The sequence below is a fragment of the Odocoileus virginianus genome, chromosome 3 (genome assembly GCF_023699985.2).
Source record: "Odocoileus virginianus isolate 20LAN1187 ecotype Illinois chromosome 3, Ovbor_1.2, whole genome shotgun sequence".
NCBI classification, from domain to species: domain Eukaryota; kingdom Metazoa; phylum Chordata; class Mammalia; order Artiodactyla; family Cervidae; genus Odocoileus; species Odocoileus virginianus.
Genome location: NC_069676.1, coordinates 23,021,250 through 23,034,731, shown reverse-complemented (window position 1 = coordinate 23,034,731; position 13,482 = coordinate 23,021,250). Strand labels below are relative to the sequence as shown.

Genomic DNA, 13,482 nt, shown 5'->3' with positions numbered 1-13,482 from the left:
CACCTGAGGCCTTATGACACTTGCTCTAATGAGCCCTCTGCACCCGTCAGTATTCTGAAGTCCCGTTTTGCATACAGGGTTTTCAGAATATTGACAGGCGCAGAGGAGTCATTAGAGCAGGTGCCGTAAGGGCGCAGGTGGCCGAAAAAAGTTCAGAAAATCAAGACAGAACCAATGAAGACACACCCTTCCATACTGCATATATGTATGCATTTAGGCGGTCTAGGTTGATTATAATCAGTTAGTACTAACAGTTTGGTTTCTGATTCCTTGTCAGTCTGTTTAGTTCTGTGGAGCTCACCTAGAAAGATGGTACTAATGAGGCCGATGATCACGGACTCTTTCCAAGTTAATATTATATGATCTCTGATTTCTAGAAGATGCTTGTACCATTGTCCCGCTCTGTTACATGACAATAAAAAGTTTAGCAAATGTATGTCACATATGATCTATAGGCAGGCACTTCTATGAATATTAAGGATAGTCTACCATGACCCTGGCATCTCAAAGTGGTTCATGGACCAGCAACACATGCATCACTTGAGAACTGGTTAGCTGTCATCCCAGACTCACTGAACTAGGGTATGCATTTCCCAAGATATTTAGGAGATCCACTGTTGCTATTGTTTTAATCGCTCAGCTGTGTCTGACTCTTTCTCACCCCATGGACTGATAGCCCACCAGGCTCCTCTGTCCATGGGGATTCTCCAGGCAAGAATACTGGAGCGGGTTGTCATTTCCTCCTCTGGGGAATCTTCATGGCCCAGGGATTTAACCCATGTCTCCCGCATCGGCAGGTAAATTCTTTACCACTGAGTCACCTAGGAGGTTCACAGGTACCTTAGAGTTTAAGAAGGACAGATCTAGACTATAAGCAACTTGAAAGCTGGGCATTTCTATCTTTCCATTATAATTTACTCAAATGACCTTACAAGATGATCAGTACATATATACACACACATACATAAATATGTATTATTTTAAGCAGATCTGAACCATTAATAAGTCTTTAATTTTATTGCTTGTACTTTGAAAGACACGAGAAATCAGAGAAACATCAGTCTCCTAAAGACTGACGAGTTAAATGACTAACATTTACAGAATTACAGCAAAATATGTGAAAAAGTACCCCCCCCCCTTTAAACAGAGGTTGTACGCATACAGTTTATTAACTCTTGGGAATGTAAGGTGATATTCAGGATTTCCTGATGAACCTTTATGCAAACAATCTAATTCTATGTGAAGAGGAAAGCCAGAACAAGTTTATTTCAGATTTTTGTAAAAACAAAACAACGTTACATTCAATGGAGAAACAGTCAATAATGCTGGTAACATTTTTATGAAAAACTGTTTGGGGGGGGAATCATATTGGGGTCTAATTAAACATTCAAAATGCTAAACTAGAACAACTTAAGATTTCATCTGAATCCTGTAACATGACAAAAATACAACTTAAAAGTCGCAAAAAATTTCTGTTTTTTAATGAAGAATGAGGCTTTGTCAGATAGAGGAAACAACATTTTAAAAGTTCAATACAAAGGAAACAAAATCCAAAACAGGTAACCTTTGTAGCAAGTTGGTTTAACATTCTGTTACTCTGCAGCTAAACTTCAATAAAAATAGCTCATTTTAATCCCTTACATAAGAACAACAGATGTGCTGGCTACAAATCACATTTTTGAAGAAGACAATCTTTGTATTATACTTGTAGATATGTCAACCTTGTACATGCTCCCTCCCCACATCACACATTGCCAGGTTGTAAATTTTTCAAACCTACTCTATTGTCTTTCAGACAACACATTATTTTCCCCTTTTAAATAAATATCAGACTTATGATAAACTATATCCAGTCCTGATCAAGTAGGGAAAAGTCCATTCTTCACCAAAAATTTAACACACTACTTTTTGATAGATTCGTTCACATATACCTATGTTCACATTCCGTACACTTTCAGGATTCCCACAGAGAAGCCTGAATAGAGCCATAATTTCATTCTTAAGTAAACCAATTTGTCAAAAATTCTTTTCTTCTAACTACAACACCTTCTTAAAATTATGTCCTCTTCGCTCTTTTTGGAGACGAGGACTACCTAGATAAGAACACCCTCTGCAACGAAACTTTCCAGGTGAAGGCCCTCATTAATCAACCCCAGAACCCCCTTTCCAGGAACAGAGTTATTAACCATTCCTTATTTCTTTTGCCTGTATTTCCCTTCTTTAAGACTGCACTGAATCTACTTTCTCTCTGGTTACATTTTGCTTTCAAACTTACAACGTAACTTACTTCTTCCAGAAATACTAACAAGGAAAATGTGAACAAATATTAGATATCGAAAAGAGATTTAAATTTCCTGATCAGATTAAAAACATTCTGTCCCAGACTTTACTAGCATTTTAACTATGGTCAAAGAGTACTGAGAGGCCTTAATTAAATGTTATGGCTGGCTATACGCTCATCACAGTTTCCCTGTGGGTAAAATATTCTTGTAGACTATGCTAACCATTCATAGCGAAGGTCACAGGTGCAGTGAAGTAACGAAGGGCAGAACGGGGCAAGCTGCTTAACAACTGGTATGCTGGACTCAGTGAGCCGTAAACAGATACTTTCCTCATTACCATACGACGAAGAGAATTTCGTTAAAAATTATCCCGTGAAACATAAATATTGCTATTTTGATTTTCTAATATAATTCCACTTTTATTCACATTAACCAATGGGCACAATTAGCAATCTCATCAAAAATTAAATTCCTTTAAGTTTAACTTACAAAGCACATGTTCACCCATCTTACATGTAAGATTCAATAATTTTCCATAAATGTTATTGAATTGTGCAACCATCACCACAACCCAATTTTAGAACACTTGCATAATCCCAAGAAGATTCCTTGTGCTCATCCTCAGCCCCTGACAACTACTGGTCTTTCTGTCACTATAAAGTTGCCTTTTCTGGAAAATTTCATAGAAATGAAGTCAAATAGTATGTGATTTTTTTTTTTCTGTCCAACTTCTTTTAGTGAGCAAAATGTACTTGAGGACTATCCATGCTTGCTATGTGGCATGAGTCAGCACTTCAATTCTTTTTACTGCTGAATAATATTCCACTACATGGATATTATATCAGCTGCTCAGTCGTGTCCAACTCTTTGCAACCCCATGGACTGTAGCCTGCCAGGCTCCTCTGTCCATGGGATTCAAGGGGCAATAATACTGGAGTGTGTAGCCATTTTCTTCTCCAACTGTATGGATGTATCACATCTGATAACCAAGTATTGGTCTTTTGCTGGGCTGTATGGAGAATATATGTTTCATTGTTAAATAAAGTGTCAAACTGTTTATCAAAATAACTTTTGATAAAATGTTTTTATAAACATTTTTATTTGATAAAATAAAAATGATTTTACATTCCTACCAGTAATGAATGAGATTCTAATTCCTCCACATCCTTGCTAATAGTTTCTGCTTTCTATCATTATTATAGCCTATGTTACCATTTTATTTCAAACGAATACAATTCAATATATTTGAGAATTCTGCTATATTTGTCCAGTCCTCTTAGTATAATTAGAGATGCTAAACAGTGCTAGGTAACAATAGGTGAGCATTATCATCATGTGGACAACCAGACATGGTTTGGAGAGGTTTCTGGGACGTAAAGACAAAAATAGATTTGCAGGGGATTTGGGATTGAGAGAAAAAATTTTCTTGTTTTCATTTTTTGGTTATTTATTCTTTTGTTGTTTTCTTTTGTGGAAGAGACAAGGATTTTTAAAAGACAGTAATTTCTAGTGCGAGACCCCTAAGGAATCGGGCTGAGAGTGAAACCAGAATTTGTGTAGAGGAGCTATCCTTAGACAGAAGAACAAAAACCCTGCTCTCGTAACCCAAGGGGAGAAGGGCAGACTACACAGAGAGGTCGGCATGTTTGTACAGCAGAGTAGAAGGAGTCATGACCTCTTGGATGCCCTTTCTTTTCCTTGTGAAACAGGAGGTGGACACTAGGTCTCTGGCAGAGGTTGCTGGAGCGTCAGATCATGGAGGCTAACTGAGATGGACAACGAAGATACCTCTCAGGAGAGGGAGCTGACCTAAGAATCCACAGGGGATTCCCAGGGAACATCCAACACGTCTCTGTGGTGGATGAACAAGATCGAATTCAGAGTGGGCTCCACCTGTCCGTGTTGTGACTTTTTCCAGTAGCTCTAGGCAGCAGAGAAGCTCTCTGAGAGATAAGGGTGCATCCAGGACTAGAGTTTTGTCTGTCAGAGAAGAAGATTCAGAACAACAAATGTGTTAGGGCACATTTTAGACTGTGGGATCTACACTGGATGAGATGGGGAGTGAGAAAAGGAACAGATGGACAGATAAGAAGTGAGAGAAAGCAGTAAGGTCAACAGATGAGGTGTCCCCAAGAAGCCCCACAGCAGAAGGGAAATGAGTCACAGTGATAGCCGTACATCAGCTGTCCACGTGGTTACAGTATCATTTAGTTAACTGTCAGCAGAATGCAATTATGGTCCACAGCTGCACAGATGGACACTGCATAATTCAGGAAAGCTACCCACAACTACTCTAATGTAAATGGCATCCCCTGGAGTTGCGCAGCCAGATAATGCCCTAAAGATATTCAAAACTCCATTCATCCCCACTTTAGTATACAAAGAATTCCCTGATCCCAGACAGTGTATGAAAATATGTAAGATTTCCCATCAAGTTCCACGGTCTTTGAACTTAAGAAAGAAGGCAGCATTTCCATTCTCAGGAACCAGAGAAACGCGACATGCAATCCAGCAATCGCCCTGTGTGGAAGCTGCAGACAGGAGTGACTACAATGCACATCTCTGGAATGTGTGAAACCTAAGTCAGACGATCCTGGCGACACGACTGCCTCCTTTGAGTAATGGCGTTGTTGACAGAGCAATGACAATAAAGTTGATTGCATCCCATTATGGTTCTAATTGAGAATCTGTCTAGTCAGTCTGCCAGCTGAAATCTCTGGTCACAGATATATCTGGAGCATGCAGGGAAGGCAACACCTCAAATTATATAGTTTTCTTAGTCTCAATAAAATTTACCTGAATGTCTGCAAGTCCAGACTTCATGGTGGGTCTAAATATTTAACTCAGATAAATAAGACAGCAATTATTTTCCATGATGGACAAACAACTACCAACATAAGGAAATTTTAGAATTCAGTACAGAAACATTGAAGAGAATCAAAGCCATTAAATTAAGAATCTGCAAAATTTATGCGCCTGTAACGTTTCCTAGGGCTTCCCTGGTGGCTCAGTGGTAAAGAATCCGTCTGCAATGCAGGAGACCTGGGTTCGATCCCTGGCTTGGGAAGATCCCCTGGAGAAGGAAATGGCAATCCACTCCAGTATTCTGGCCTGGAGAATTCCATGGACAGAGGAACCTGGCAGGCTATAGTCCATGGGGTCGCAAAGAGTCAGACACCACTGAGAGACTAACACTTTCACTTTCAATATTTCCTGGTGGCTCAGTGGTAAAGAATCTGCCTGCCAAGCAGGAGACACGGGTTCAATCCCTGGCTCAGGAAATGGAAACCAATACCAAAATGTTTAGGTCTAGAAAATTCCATGGACAGAGGAACCTGGCAGGTTACAGTCCAGGGGTTTGCAAAAGAGTTAGACACGACTTAGCAACTAAACGATGCTTAATGGCATCTGGTTCTCTATTAGGTTGCCCTGTAAGCACAATTCAAAATAAATAATTAGGTAACTTATTTAGAGTTGTGATTTTTCATGTTAAAATGTGACTATGCTTACATACAGAACTGGATCATTTATGTGAACTTCAGATTTTTATAAATTTGTTTGAGTATTTAGACATTCAAATTTTAATTAGGTTTATGAGAGCTATTTGAGTACTTAAAAAGGTTTTTAAGTTGTATAATTTAAGTACTTAAGGGAGATAAGTGAAATAAAGTCACTCAGTCGTGTCCGACTCTTTGCGACCCCATGGACAGTAGCCTACCAGGATCCTCAGTCCATGGGATTTTCCAGGCAAGAATACTTAGGTGTATTCAATATATTATAGCAGTTTAAAAGGTAGGGAGGTGTTCCATTAACAACATATGAAAATGGAACCAAATACTATTTAAAGGCCTCTTAGAGTGACTATTAAAATCTGCCAGACTTATTAATAGATGAGTGATATTTACAAGCTAAATTTAAAAGCTCAAGGAATATACCCTAAAGAACTGAAAGCAGGAATCTGAAGAGATATTTGGACAACCATGTATACAACAGCATTATTCACAATAGCTAAGAAGTGGACACAACTTACATGTCCATTGACTGATGAATGAATAAACAAAATACACACAATGGAACATTATTCAGCCTTTAAACAGAAAGACATTTTGACACATGCTACAACATGGATGAACCTTAAAGAAGTTATTCTAAGTAAAATAAGCCAGTTACAAAAGGAAAAAATACTGAACGATTCCACGTATATAAAATGTCTATGTCTATGAATGTAACTACATTCATAGATTCAGAAAGTAGAACAGGGCTTGTCAGGGGCTGGGGGATAGGTGGGGAATTAGTATTTAATGGGTTCAGAGTTTCGGTTTGTGGATGAATGGTGATGATAGCTGCACAACACTGTGAATGAATTTAATGCCACTGGAACTGTACATTTAAAAACGGTCATGATGATAAATTTCACATTATATGTTCTACACAATTAAACAATATTTTTTTTTAAATTCCTAAAATAACCAGGACTTTGAAATCATTTTTAAATAAAACGAACTTGAGTTTTTAACACCAAAATAAAAAACCTTGATTCTTTTTTTACATAGAGAGTCACCACTGAGGACTCTGAAACATCCCCCTTTCCACACTGCCCACCTTCTTTGGGATGGATATTTATGTTGTTCACAACTGCCCACAAAGGCGCAGAATGCTGCATGTATCTTTACTACATAGCTTGACAGGTTTTCTATAAGGTAAATTCCTAGCACTGGAATTGTTGGCTCAACTAGCCAGTTTGAAAAATATTACAGAACGGCTCTCTGAATAAGTGGTAACCATATATACTCTCAACAGTAGTCCATTCCTTCCAGCACTGAGTAGAAGCAAATGGATTGTGTTCATTCAATGAGTGAAAAACGGCATCTCTAAACAGGGCAACTCATTGTCCCTATGTACTAACAAGCAAGAGAAGAAAATTAAGTCTTTAAGGTAAGCACTTTCTAATGACTCTTTCTATAAACTATCTCAATTTATTCTGAAGTGCTAAAAAAAAGTGTCATTTTTACACATGAAAAAACTAAAAATCATACACTAGGTAATGTGTGGAGAATCAAAGAGCTGATAAAAAGTGAAGTGGCACCGGACTTGGCCATCTACCTCACACTTGCTGCATCTGCTAGGCCCCAAGACGCAGAATATTCAGTCTCACCTTTTGGTAACTTTGCTATCTCCTAACAGAACAAACCCCTTTACCACGTAAGTGAATACTGTCACAGTTCAGCAAGTGCCTCCTCCCAGCCCAAGTACAATCTCCTAATTCCCAATGAGCAACTTTAGTCTTGCCTTGTCTCTGATTTTTCCCAAAGATGAGTCTCCATCTAGCCAGATTACGTTAGGGAGAAATTCTCTAACAGAGAAACATTAAAGACCCTGCTTCTGCAAATAGATGAGTAATTACTTTAATGACCACAGTTGTATCGCATTTTGTTTCTAACATAATACTGTTACTTAATATTTCAGCAGAACGTGGACTCAGCAAATAAGAACCTCTTTCACCATTCTCTGGTCTTTCAAAGCACAAGGCTACTGCTGACATCAAAGGGCACTTGAAGAATGAAGAGGCAGGAAAGATAATTAGGTGCTGGCCAATGATGCAAACAAAATTGCTATCTTTGATGTCACATTTCATAAGGAGGAGGGCCATCAGAGATATAGTCCTAAAACTCACTGCCTATGAACTTAAAGTGCACTCTCCCAAGAGCAAAACCAATTAACTTACTTTAAGGATGACAGAAATTGCGTAAGACTATAAACTTATTTAAGCAGATTATTTAAGCAGACAGATACTGTCACTTCTGAAGCAAAAAGTTAAAATGATGAAAATACCAGGGACTCACAGACATAAATGATTCACACACAAGATGGATAATATGCAAGTCAAATCAATAAAGTACCAATTTTATGGTACCTAAGAGAAACAAAGGTCCATCTAGTCAAGGCTATGGTTTTTCCAGTGGTCACGTATGGATGTGAGAGTTGGACTGTAAAGAAAGCTGAGCGCCAAAGAATTGATGCTTTTGAACTGTGGTGTTGGAGAAGACTCTTGAGAGTCCCTTGGACTACAAGGCGATCCAACCAGTCCATCCTAAAGGAGATCAGTCCTGAACATTCATTGAAAGCATTGATGCTGAAGCTGAAACTCCAATACTTGGGCCACCTCATGCGAAGAGTTGACTCATTGGAAAAGACCCTGACGCTGGGAGGGATTGGGGGCAGGAGGAGAAGGGGACGACAGAGGATGAGGTGGCTGGATGGCATCACCAACTTGATGGACATGAGTTTGAGTAAACTCCGGGAGTTGGTGATGGATGGGGAGGCCTGGCATGGTGCGATTCATGGGGTCGCAAAGAGTCAAACACAACTGAGTGACTGAACTGAAGTGAACTGAAGAAAAACCTATTATATAATTAAGTAAGCCTGAATAATTTCAGGGAAAAGTAATACAGGATCACAAAACATTTACCCATTATCAACGAAGTCACAGTCAATGGAAACCAATATCTGAATGGACCTTATACATTCCTTGAATCAAATACAATGAGATCACAAGACTGGATTAAAGCAGCAGTGAATAAAATATTAGGCACAATTTAATGACAGACACTTTATATAATAATATGGATGCAATAATATGCATGAAATTGCTTTCTTTCTGAAATTTCTGCCTAAATCATCTCCTCCTGAGTCACACAGACAGCTACATATATATATTGAGTCAACCAAACCTCGTAAACCATAGCTTTCCCTGGAAATGTGATACACTATACGGCTGGAAAACAAAAGCCCTTCTCTGTGATTCTGTCCTGACATAGAACTTCCAATATAACATCCAACTAGCAGGGTGGGGCTGAGATTTCTCCTGAGAAGACAGTAAATGCCATGTGATCCTTTAACTGGGGTTTTAGCTTTTTGGGAGTGTTAAGGAAATGCAGAAGAGCAAAAAATTCCATAGGTCATTAGGACTTCTAAAAAGACACAGGTAGCATCCATCATTGGCTCTACTTGACTTGCAAAGGGTAGATTTGCCTTTGTGACTTGCCACATGAAGAACAGCAGGCAGTCCCCAGGTCCTCCTGGCAGGGGTGGTGGCCTATACTAGTGAAATGACTCATTTCTGGCTCTCTGCTTGGAGCCGTATACCTGTTCCTCACACATAAGCACCAGGAGAGGCTCAACAGCAAAAGATGCCCCTGTGGCCACTCAGCAGGAAGGTTACAGTACTACCATACCAGCTCAGTAGAATTAAAAAGACTATATCTTACAAAGATGGCAAGTTTGTAACTGCTAGAGAAACCCAGGGAGCCTGACTAGCCTAGTTACTAAGGGGATTCGCTTCATGAATAGACAAACACATATTAAAAGACTAAAGCCTTTTTCTTTTTTTTTTTACTCAACAGAAAACAAATGGTCACTGCTTCAAGCTAAATTAGCTGTCTAGATGATCAGATGGAAGAAACAGCTTGCAGCACAAAGCAAAATTCCTGAAAAATTAGTAAGTAAAAGGTGAGACTTGCTAGAGACTGAAGACCAGAACATCCTAGACAAGAATAATGGGGAAAAGATATATTTTTTTAAAAAGAGCCCCATGAAATCTCTAGATATTTGGACCTTAAGACCAGAAAAAGAAGAATCTTTCCATTTCCAGAAAGAAAGAACAGTGAAGGCAGAATAGCCTAGTTTTCTCATTCGTAGTGTTGAGTTTTAAAATACAGTGAAAAAAGATTTATAGGTTATTAATTTATAATTTCTGAGAAAGGATTCTTGCAACAAAAGAGCCCACATGGTAAAACAGTAGCCTAAAGTGATAATGTCAGGAACTGAAGAACAGGGGCGATACTTGCCATAATGAGGACTCGGAAAAAATTTATTTCTAAGATCTCAACTTTGGACTGGGAGATGTGAAAAAGTAAAATGTCTAGGAATGAGAGGAACAGGCATTATTTAATTTCTACACTGCTGAACAGGGGTAAGAGAAGAAAAGAGGTTTGAATACAGTGGTAATCACTAGTTTAACGAAGAATACAGAATTTCTTAGGGCTCCCCTGGTGACTCAAATGGTAAAGAATCTGCCTGCAATGCAGGAGATCCGGGTTTGAGCCCTGGGTTGGGTTGGGAAGATTCCCTGGAGAAGGGAATGGCTCCTCACTCCAGTATTCTGGCCTGGAGAATTCCATGGATAGAAGAGCCTGTAGGGCTACAGTCCATAGGGTTGCAAAGAGTCAGACATGACTGAGCGACTAACATTTCACTTCACAGAACTGCTTAATTAGGGAAGAATAGCGGTGGAAGCAGAGGCGTGAAATGTAAGTGGTTAAGCCAAAATGACAGGCAGAGGAGGAAAGGAAAGCTACAAAATATAGTGATTCTTATAGATAAAGCAAAATAATGAGAATAAACCAAACATACTGAAATCACAATAAACACAAACATAAGCAGTTTTTAATCAAAGAAAAAAACATTTGTAGATCTGATTAGAGTAACAAAACTTAGCTCTGTTCTGTCTATAAGGAAACCATCGAAATGAAATGACAAGAAGAGCAGAAAACAAGACAGAGAAAAGTCAGGGAAAATATAAATGATATAAAAGAGAAGTAGTAATAGGATCAAATAGAATGGAATTCAAGTACAGAAAGCAATCACTGAGTCCAAAAAAGTATTACATAAGATTAAAAATTACAATTCATTAAGATATAAGATCTATACAGTAAAACTACAATGAAATATTAAGAGCAAAGTTTCAGAAAAGAACGAAAAGCTTAGAGTTATGAGAGGGATTTTTTCACATTTGACAGAGCAAGTAGAGAAAAAAATCTATTCCAAGTCATTCAAGAATGCTTTTCAGAAATTAACAATTTCTGCAGCAATTAACAGAAAAATCTACCTAAGAATGTCTTTGCTCAGCAGCTCTCAAACTTCTTTGGTTTTCAGGATCCTTAAATTATTGAGTTTCCCTGAAAGCCTTTACTCACGTGGGTTATATCTATCAACATCTACTGCATTATAAGTTAAAATTGAGAAACACTAAAAATTTTTATTCATTTAAAAATAAGTTATAAAGCCCACTGCATATTAACATAAATAGTACATTTCAATGAAAAATATCTCTATGCTCCAAAACAAAACCAAATATAAATAAATAAATAGGGATACAACCAAAAAGCTTGCCTCCACAGATGGATTCACAATTTTGTAACATATAAACAAAGACTGTGGTATTGTTTTATTACAGGACCCTGATTAAGATAATCAAATACCTGATGATAAGCACATCATTATTTCAGTGAGATTCAAAAGATCCCATGGTATTTCTACTGAATATTTTTTTCTTCCACAGTGTGGAGGCTTCTTTGCATAGAAAAATTCTAAGTAATGTGACTGATGACATTCACCAGGAAAGAATACCTGGCTGTTTTTTTTAAGGGACCACAACCAACTTTTTAAACTGTAGAATTTGTCTGTGACATGAAATAGTATTTTAAGAGAAAGAAACTTCAGCAGTTACAAATTTCACACCAATGTGGTTTGTTATAATCTGTAACCATGCTGTCCAAAACAGTAGCCACTAGCCACATGTGGCTTTCTAAATTTCAACTTTAAATTTAAATTAAATATAGCAAACATTCAGTTCCTCAGTCACACCAGCCACAGGTCAAGTGCTTAAGACCCACATGCGGTTAGTGGCTACCACACTGGCAGCACAGAAAACATTTCCATTATCCCAGAAAGTTGCACCGATGTGCACTGGAGTAGCTGTCTTCCAGCACCACGAGGAAACAGAGATGGAGACAGCCTTTCCTGTTAGGGCAAGAGTTCTTTAAGAGGTTATGTTTGACGCTATAAAGCATCCCTATCCTTTCTCAGTGCCTAAAACGAAGTCTGTGCAGTGCAACATTTAAAGTTATCTATACAACAACTTTATCTGGATGGCATGAATAGCTTTTCTATACAGATGATGGTAGGCCTGTGTGCTCAGGCCTTTCCGTGTCCGACTCTTTGCAACCCCATGGACTATAGCCTGCCAGACTCCGTGGGATTTCCCAGGCAAGAATACTGGAATGGGTTACCATGCCCTCCTCTAGGGGATCCCAACCCTGGGATCAAACCTGCATTGCAAGGGGATTGTCAACCCACTGAGCAACCTGGAGGCCCCAGGAGTAGGCTTAGGTGAGTTAAACAAAATAAAAATCAAATTGCCCAGAGTCCCAAAATGGCGCATAACAAAGCCAGAATTTAAATAACAAATGTATACAACTCCCAAACTTGTGTTCTTAACCATCACAATCTGCTGTCTCACAGTGGCATGATCATTGGGGGGCAGTGTCCTGTGTCTGTTTAACGTTTCTTACTCTGCATTAAATACTCTTTACTGAATACATTTATTCTTTCCCTGGTTTCAAGACTGTAACCCCTTTATTCAGCTAATAAATGAAGTCCAGTTTATCAAAATCAATGGCCACTTAGATAAGCCTCCAAAGGGAGCCACCATGTCTCAGATGGCTGCGTGTCCAACTAGATTTAGAATTTCCACTACTCCCAGTGAGCAAGTACTCCTCAGCTATGGGAATTCTCTTTCAGCAGGCACTCTAAGGCATGATGATCCAGCTGACTTCAAGTCATACCAGCAGCTTAGCTTCCACTCTCTGAGTAGGTGAACTATGAAGGGTCATTACTTCAATACTGAGAGGGGCTGCAGCGCTGGAACTGTAGACAATGCTGGCCAAGTGCTGAAGAAGCCAGAAACGCCATCTACAGAAAGCAAAACTTACTGCTCTGTCAACTTCCAAACTAATCTGCACTGCTAGGTAGGTGGCGCGCTTTGCCTCCAGGTTCCCAAAAGGTTTCCAGGCCATTCTAGAGGAGGCATTGCAAAGCCTGTTGAGAACTATATAGCATTATTTAAATTTCAACTATTTTCAGTAACAGCTTTTAAAGATGGAACACCCTTAGAGATTATCTGACCATGTGATGAAGAGATCAGGAAATAAAGTCCAGAGAGTTTCAGCAACTGGCCCTAAGTCAAAAGGATTTGATGGAACAGCTTGGCCTCCTGAGTCATTCTGCCATAGTAATCAAGATCAAATCAGAGGCTTACAGCTGATAGAGTCTGGGGTGTCAAGGGCTTTTCACGACAAAATAGACCCACTGAGTTGAGATCCAGAAATATGTTCTAACTCAGTAATTCCCAAGATGTGGT

General features: G+C 38.9%; 1 protein-coding gene across 1 annotated transcript in view; it reads right to left on the bottom strand.

Moving 5' to 3' along the window:
• Window positions 1-13,482, bottom strand: part of FBN2 (fibrillin 2) — a 220,154-nt gene that overhangs the window by 163,929 nt on the left and 42,743 nt on the right. The window lies entirely within an intron of this gene.